The sequence below is a fragment of the Falco naumanni genome, chromosome 17, assembly GCF_017639655.2.
Source record: "Falco naumanni isolate bFalNau1 chromosome 17, bFalNau1.pat, whole genome shotgun sequence".
Taxonomy (NCBI): domain Eukaryota; kingdom Metazoa; phylum Chordata; class Aves; order Falconiformes; family Falconidae; genus Falco; species Falco naumanni.
The window spans coordinates 4,099,079-4,106,909 of record NC_054070.1 but is presented as its reverse complement, the minus strand read 5'-3'; the positions used below and the strand labels follow the sequence as shown (position 1 = coordinate 4,106,909).

The 7,831-nt window shown below is 63.3% G+C and overlaps 1 protein-coding gene across 2 annotated transcripts in view; it reads left to right on the top strand.

Moving 5' to 3' along the window:
- Positions 1-260: 260 nt before the first annotated feature.
- The window catches only part of GRM4 (glutamate metabotropic receptor 4), a 54,383-nt gene continuing 46,812 nt past the window's right edge, over positions 261-7,831 (top strand). For both annotated transcript variants that reach the window (XM_040616835.1, XM_040616834.1), the window contains exon 1: positions 261-455. The gene's annotated coding sequence lies outside the window, so the exon portion shown is untranslated. The remainder of the gene's footprint in view (positions 456-7,831) is intronic.

Here is a 7,831-nt window from a genome sequence, read left to right as displayed (position 1 = left end):
GGGACTTGCGGGGCCGCAGCCGTGCCCCCCCTCCCGGGAGCCGGGGGGCAGCCGGGGCCGGCCGCGGGGTCCCCCGCGGTGCGCTAGTGCTTTAAAAGGCTGGCAAAGCCGGCGGCGGGCTTCCCAGCGCCTCTTCATGCAAAACTTCCCCGGCCCCAGCCCTCCTCCTCCTCCTCTTCCTCCTCCTTCTCCTCCTCCTCCTCCTCCTCCTCCTCCTCCTCCTCCTCCTCGGCGCGGCTGCGGTGCGCGGAGCGCGGCGGGTCCCGCCCGGCTGCGGCTCGCTCGGCTCCCCGGGCCGGGCCGGGGCTGGGGGGGCCGGGCTGCCCCCGCCGCATGCCGCAGGGCCCCCCCGGGCTGCCGGCGCCCCGCCGGGGCCGGGGGCGGATCGCGGCACCGGGCAGCGGCCGCGGGCGGAGACGGGGTCGGCGGCGCCGCCAACTTCGCGCTGCCCGCGGGTAAGTGCGGGGCGGGCGGAGCATCCCCGGGACGCCCGGGACCCCCAACCCTCCCGAGGGGCTGGGGTGCCCCCTCCTCCCCCCACCCCAGCAACGCTCCAGCAGATTTTCCGCCTTTCCTTTTTTTTTTTTTTTTTTTGTTTGTTTGGTTTGTTTTTGTTTTTAGGGGGGGCTGCGACAGCGGGGGCTGCAGCAGGGAGCCCCCTCCACAGCAGGGAGCCCCCTCCAGCCCCAGCCTGTGTCCCCCCCTCCGGCAGCTCCCCGGTTCCCCCCTCATCCCATTATTCCTAGTTGTGGGGCTGCGGAGCGCTGCCCCTCACCCCGCAGCATCCCCGCCGTGGGGGGCACGGGGGGACCCCTCCTTGCCCCAGTCAATAAGCCTGTCACCTTTGTCCCCAGAGGTACCCGTCGCCCCCGTGTGGGCTCCGGGGAGGGGGCTGTGGGGGGGCTGTGGGGGGTCTGGGGCTGGGGGCTGTGGCCGAGCCGCAGGCGGGTGGCTGCCCCCCCCTCGCCGCAGCGGCCAGGGCCCGCAGAGCCCGCCGCAGGGCAGGGCAGGGGGAGAAGCAGCCGCTGCTTTGCCCAGCTCAGCGGGGAAGGGGCTGCCCCATGGAGCTTGGGGGGGGGGAAGACCCTTCCCCAGAGCTGGAGCGACCCCACGGAGCCACCCCGGGTTGGGAGCTGGGAGCCCCGCTCTGGGTGCAGACACGCTCCCAGGTCTGTTTTCCTCTCCGGAGCGCTCTGGCAGAGCCGATCTGCCTGGCTCCGGGAGCCGCTGGGGAAGTTGGCAGCCGTGGGAAAGATCCACACAACTCTCCCACCACCTGCCTGGGAACAGCCCCGCCACCTTCCTCCTCCTCCTCCTCCTCCTCCTCCCGGTGTGATGTGCTCTGCCAGCCGGCTTCTTTTTCTGGGGGCTGCTTTGGCTTTTGCGGGGGGGATGCCCGCTGCCTTCGGTGGCGGCTGCGACGGAGAGGCTGCGGAGTGAGTCATTGCCATCGCTGCTACCGGGTGACCTGTGGCTGGGGGCTTGGGGGGGGGGGGGGGCTGGGGTGACCGAAGCAGGGCTGGGGTGACCGGAGATGCTCACCGGCGCTGGCTGCTGGCCCACGGCAGGGCCTGGGGAGGGAGAGAACTGAGCCGATCTGTTGAATGCAGCGAGGAGCTCGGGGAAATGCCAAGAGAACTGCCAAAAGAAAAAAAAGCAAAGCGCATTTCCTTCCCTCCCTCTGCTCCCTGTAAGCAGGGATTTATCCGCACCAGGGCAGCGGGCAGGGGGTGCGGGGGGACTTGCTGGGCAAGATACCGGCTGGGGGGGGGGGGAGACCCTCCTCCCTGTGACCTGCCACCTCCGCACCGAGCCGCGGTCCGATGGGATGTGCAGAGATCCTGGCTGCTTTTGACCAGCCTGGCTGAGCCGGGGGGATGCAGTGCTGGGGGCCAGGGTGATGGTGGTCCGATGGTGGTCTGCCTTTGCAAGGGGGATGGGTCCCCACGGGCACAGCAGGTTCCAGCTGCCCCAGGCTGGGGGGGCACAGGCAAGCCTGTTTTGGGGAGGGCAGCAGGTGCTGAGCAGGTGGTGCTGAGCTGCACTCTGGGGTGTTGGAGCAGCGGAGGGGGAGCTTCAAGGGGATTTTACAGTGGGAACTGAAGCTCGGATGCAGCCGTGGCCCGGCCCCCCATCCCAGGGGCCAGCATCACCCTGCAGAGGAGCGTGCCCGCTCCCTGAAAAAGTGTCACGTGCTTCAACTTTGGCATCAGGCAGGAGGAGGATGGATTTGTCAGCTCAGCCACCCCCTTCCAGCTCTTCCCAGAAAGGCAACGGCTTGAAGATGTGGCAGGTCCTAATTATAACATACGCGAACCCGCTCCTGCTGCCCTCCCCGGCTTCGTGCCCGCTGCGGGCACTGTATCATCCTCTCCGGCTTCACGTCTAATGGAGGAGTTTCCTCTGCGGGGTGGGCCGGTTCCCCGTGCCCTGGTGCTGTGGATGGCCCTGCACCAAGCCCAGCTCAGGATGGGTGTCTCTGCCCCCCCCCGGGGCTTTCCCAGGCTGGGTATGGGCAGGGGATGGTGCTGCCAGACCACGGTCTCGGGGTGTAGGTGTGATGGGGAGCAGAAGCACCACGCGGTGTCACGGGCACCACTGGGGACCGACAGTCAGCTCTTGCTCTGAGCCAGTGCCGTCCCAATTTGCAGAAGGTGATCAAAAATTAATTGCGGGATTTTGCTGCACGTGGCAGAAGCAGGGATGAGCGCCGGCTCCTTCCCTCCCTCCAGCCTCTCCTGGCTGGAGCTCCGTGTGCTGGCTGCCGGCGGAGACCCCGCGCCACCTCCCGCAAGGTGAGCCGCTGCGATCTCCGCTTGTTCCGCGGCCGGATCCTGCTCGCCTTCCCCTCGCTGTGCCATCTGATCCTTCAAAATGAGGGATTAGTCCTGGCCTGCTTGGCAGTGGGGAGGGAGAGGGAAGGAGAGAGCTTGGCTGCAGTTAAGGAGATATATATATATATATATATATATATCATGATAAATATGTCCTAGGTCTGATCCGTGCTCAGTGGGAGCATTTTTCTTCGCACTTCAGCATCCTTCAGGGGATGCTCTGTGGCAGTGAAGAGGGTGGTGATACCCGGCTTTGCCCGCTGCGGGGCTGTGAGCCGGGCGCTGGCAGGACGCGGTTGCAGAGGGGTTGAGTCGGCACCCTGGCGCTGGGCTTGGGCTTATGCAAGCGTTGCGATATCTGTTCGTGCATCAATTGAGGCGTTTCTGGGGGATGCTGCGTCTTGGAGCACGTCGGGTGGGTTTTGATGGTAAAACCCGGGGTCTCTGCTCGCCGCTGCCTGCTGAGCCGTGGCCTTGCTTTTCCTCTGAGCGAACGCCGGGGTACTTGACCTGAATACTTAAGGTTTTGCCTGTCGAGAGAGAACTTAACCTGGTGTCCCCTTCCTCTATGTCTAAATTCTGCTATACTTAATGGAGCTTTTGTGATTTAAAAAAACCAGGAGCCAAAACGAACTTCCCTGTAATCGCTTGCAAGTGGGGAAGAGTGAGCGTGCGCTAATTGGGATATTGTGCTGCGTGCCGGCTGGCCCCGCTTACTGAAGGAATAGCAGGTGGGGAAAGAAATGGCCTTGATTTTCAAAAAGATGCTGGCGAGCTTGCGGCAGCCAGTGTGGCAGAAGCCGGCACAGCCCTTCCCGTGCCGGGGCTGGGCTGGGGAGGTCTCCTTGGTGGTGGGCTGATGGGTGGTTGGCTCCTTGGCAGCCAGGGATGGAGTCATGCAGGTGAGTGCTGGGCACAGCCTCTTCGCTGCTTATTCCTGCGTCTCCCGGCTTGTGTCACCAGCTAAGCCTTTGCCTGGTTTAATAAGCCCTGATGCAACTGGGTGGGCTCAGCACAAAACCAGTGAGTGCCCAGGTTCTGAACTGGGAGCCAACAGGTCTTGTACAGCTGGAGGAGCCCCATCCTGCTCTAAGATCCGTGGGTGCAGGGTCTGCTGGCGGTGGGGTGGGATGCTCAGGATAAGCCCTGGCTGGGATCTGAATTAACACGCCTCTGTGCTTTGCCCACTGCCAGCGGTGACGAAGCCATGGTGATTAGCGCTTAGCCGGCGCTCTGGTTGATGGCACACGAGATGTGAACTCGCCTGCCTGCAGCGGCATGGGCTCCATGGAGCTAATGGCAACAAAATGACTTGGTTTTGACTGGGAGTCCTGCAGGGCGTGGAGCGAGGGAGAGAAATGGGCTGTTCCTTTCCTTATTTATTTAGCCCCTAAAGGAGCTTTTTCACTGCCGCAAAATCCCTGTGTCAAGGGGCAGGTCTGGGGGGCTCCAGCAAAGAGACCCCCTGTGCTGTGCCGCTGTCATGGGCCAAGTCTCCTCTGGCCCCAGGCTCTTGGGGTTGGTCGGTGTGATTTGGGGGACACTCTGGGCTGTTTTTTCCTGGGGCTGCAGCAGCACCAAGCTGGGGAAGGGAAATCTTGCACACAAAACCCAGGCGATGCGTGGAGGGGGGGCTCCAGCTGCCCCTCCTGGAGGTGCACCAGCCCCATGGAGCAGCTGCGAGCACTTGCCTTGGCTGCAGAGCCTTGGGATGCAGATCGCCCTGGCGGGATGGGCTGCCCAGCTCCGGGGCTGTGTGTCTGGTGGCTGTGGTCACCTCTGGGCTCTGCGGGACATGGTGAGCCTGGATGATGTTTCCCTGCAGCCCTGACTGGTGCGGCGTTTGCAGGGATGCACAGGAGGAGCTGTGGGAAGGAGCTGCAGAGGTGAAGCCCGGGATGGCCAGTCCTTCCGCCAGGCACTGGAGATGGGTTCACAGCACGAGCTCTGTGGGGTGCAGGAGAATTTTTAATCAGCGCTGGATTTGTCCTGCCCAGCTGAGCCCTCACCCTGCCCCATCCAGGGACCTTCGTGGATGGCGATGTTGGTGCTGGCCCGTGGCTCGGTGGCATGGCCACCACTAGAGGGGAGCAGGATGCCACCATGCAGGACCGGCCCTGTGTCCTGGGGTGCTGGGGACCCGCAGGGCAGGGGTGCAGCCCGGTGCTGAGCACTGCCCCTGGCCCCCTTGGCTCTGCCCATCCCAGGGCAGCAGCAGCCCCAGCACCCGCATCTGCAGCTCCTGGTGCTCCTCAGATTGGTCTGGCTCGGGCCAGGCAATGACCCTTGCCTGGGTTCTAGAGATCCGCTGGGTTTGATTAGTCCTTGCTCTGCTCTCCAGACTGCGGATCTGGCTGTGGCACAGCCGGGATGAGGGCGACAGAAAGGCTCATTCCTCACCGACGATGTGCTTGCGGGGAGTGGGAGGAAGCAGCATTGCTCCTTCCTTTGGTGCAGTGATAAGTGCCACACTGGGCGTTTATCCCACCCCCTTTATTGCCACCCTCGGTACCTGCACCTGACTTATTGCAAATCTGCAAATATATCTCCCCCCGGGGTGGTGGTGCTCCCATGGATGGGGCAGGAGGGTGGCTGTGTCCCCTTGCTGCCTGTAGCACGTGGGTAAGGCTGTTCCCTGCTCCACGAGCACCTGCCATAGGCAGGTGTCTCCCTCCAGATGTGCATCTCCCTCCAGATGTGCAGCACCAGCCTCATGGGGGGAGGGCTGGCTGCTCTGGGGAGGTGCAGGAGCCGGGCTCCCTGCGGATGCAGAGGCTGGTCTCACACCTCGGAAGAAGGATGGCTTTCCCTCCTTCTTGTCCTTGAGCTGTAAGGGCTCCTGCTGGCTCGCCCAGCCCCACGCGCTGCCCACCCCTCTGGCTAGCCCCCCAGGGCTGGGTGCATCCCTGGCACGGGTGGGACCAAGGTTTGGGGTCTGTGGGGAGCAGCGGCTCGTGTGTGACCGTGGGGATGCTCAAGGCAGGTGGAGGGTGACAGTGGGAAGGGGACGCTCATCTCCTGCCCCTTCCCGGTGAGTGCTCAGGCCACTGGCAGCACAGGCTTATCGGGTAACTCAGGCTGCATCTCCCCTAATGATTCAGCGAAGGATTCAAACCAGCTCCCCCCCTCCCCTTCCCATTATTTGCGCTTTCTTCTTGCCTGCCGTGATATTTTTACCTTCAGTTCGTTCAGATTATATGATCAAAGGAGGCACAAAGGGGAGAGAACAGAGAGGAAAAAGCTTAAAAGAAGAAAGGGAGAGGCTGTGGGCTCTGAGGGCACTGCTGGCTCTGCGGGAGCTGCTGGGGGCTCGCAGGATTTTCCTGGGAGCAGGTCCACGTGGTGACCATCGCACCTTCTCCAACGGGCCGAAATGTCGCAACTCCAGGGGTGAGGGTGTAAGAAATGACCTGATTTCAGCTGGTGCGGGGCTGGGGGGGGCGGGGGAGGGGCTGGCTGTGGTGTTGGCACACCTCTGGGTCTTCCCATCATCTGCTCCCTCCCCATGGGCAGAGCTTGACCCGCTTCCAGGCTGTGGCAGGAGCCGCTTTCCCCCGCTCTGCTCCTGCTGCTGCTGCATGGGATGGTTCTTGCAAAGGAGACGGGACGATGCGGAGGGTTGATCCCTGTCCTTGATCCCAGTGGGAGCGGGGCCGTGCTGGTGGGAGCGGGGCCGTGCTGGTGGGAGCTCTCCCGGCGGCAGGGCAGGCTGGGGTGGGTGCTGTGCTGCAGCACTCCCAAGCTCCTGCCTTTCGGAGCAAAGAGCTTGGCACTGGGTAATTCTGGTTGCTTAAAAGCCCCGGCTGTCAGAAACGCTTTGGAGATGGGCCTTCAAGTGGCTCCGACGGACAGGGATGTGCATAATTTATGGAGGTGAGTTGAGGCAAGGGCCCTCCTGGCTGGGGCGGCTGCGGAGCAGAACCTCCTCCGTGGTGTAACGGGGCTCCATGGTGTAACAGGGCTCGGCACGGCCGGCCCTGGCAGGCAGCACCCCTTGGGGCTGGCTGAGGATCCGGCCCGGCAGGTGTGGGCTCGGATGCCAGGCTCTGTGCTCGAGCTGAGATTAATTTAAGCTCTTTCTTCGGTCTCGCCGTTGCAGTCTGTCCTGCTTGGGGAATGCATTTGCCTGCTCCGCTCTCCTCTGCTTTTTGGAGCTTTGCATTAATCATGCGCTGCCATCGCAGCATCCGTCAGCGGCTGCTTGGAGACAGCAGGGATGGGCTGCAAGGGAGAGCCTTCCCCCAGAGGGGAAACTGAGGCAGGGGGGTGTGCTGCTTGGGCAGGGGCAGCTCCGCAGCGTGGGGAGGGGGATGGAGGGCTGTCCTGCCTGTGATCTCAGGGCCAAGACCGTGGCAGCACCCTGTGCCTACTCAGGGGGTCTGTGGTGAAAGCAAAGGAGACAAGGTGAGGGCACAGAGGGCTGTGGGAGGGTGGTGAGAGGTAAGACCCCCCCCCGGCTGCCCCACAGCTGCAAGCAGGAGGGGTGGAGGGGCTGGTCTGGTCTGAGCTCTCTCTGCCAGCTCCAGCACTGGCTCTGGAGGAGCCAGCAACTCCAAGACAGGGTGCGTGCACCGGTGTGCTGGGGTGGCATGGCAGTTAGTAGGAGCAGGTGGGTTTTTTCCATCTGGTGAAAGGACTAAATCTCACCCTGTGAAGGTTAATCGGGACCCAAGGGTGCCTGGCTGCTCTTCCATTGCTGCCTCTCCAAAAAGAGCAGCTGACGATGCGGAAATGCTCCCCATTGGCTGCACTTGGTGCTGGGGCTGCTGAATCCCCGTGGCCCTCGGGGAGGTGTTGGGATGTGGGTCAGGATGCAGTGGGTGTCCATGGGCGCAGCCTGCGCGCATCGCTCAGCCACTGCTCCCGGTTTTACCCCCAGTTTTCCCAGGGACCATTTGCTCCTTCCTTCCCGCCCCGTGGGCACCCAGCTCGGGGTCCGAGGAGCAGCTCAATGCCCTCGGCACACAGCTGACCATCCATCTTGCCATTTTCAGTTT